Raw genomic sequence first — 227 nt, forward strand, 5'->3', positions numbered from 1 at the left:
TGTACCATAGGCACCATGACCTTCAAGAAGGCCTTGTGTGACTTAGGGTCAAGTGTAAACCTCATGCCTCTCTCTGTAATGTAGAAGTTAGGAATCTCTGAGGTACAAGCTGCAAAAATCTCACTAGAGATGGCAGACAACTCGAGAAAACAAGCCCATGGACTTGTAGAGGATGTTCTGGTAAAAGTTGAAAACCATTACATCCCTACTGATTTCATAGTCCTAGA

Source organism: Arachis duranensis, chromosome 3, assembly GCF_000817695.3.
Source record: "Arachis duranensis cultivar V14167 chromosome 3, aradu.V14167.gnm2.J7QH, whole genome shotgun sequence".
In the NCBI taxonomy this organism is placed as follows: domain Eukaryota; kingdom Viridiplantae; phylum Streptophyta; class Magnoliopsida; order Fabales; family Fabaceae; genus Arachis; species Arachis duranensis.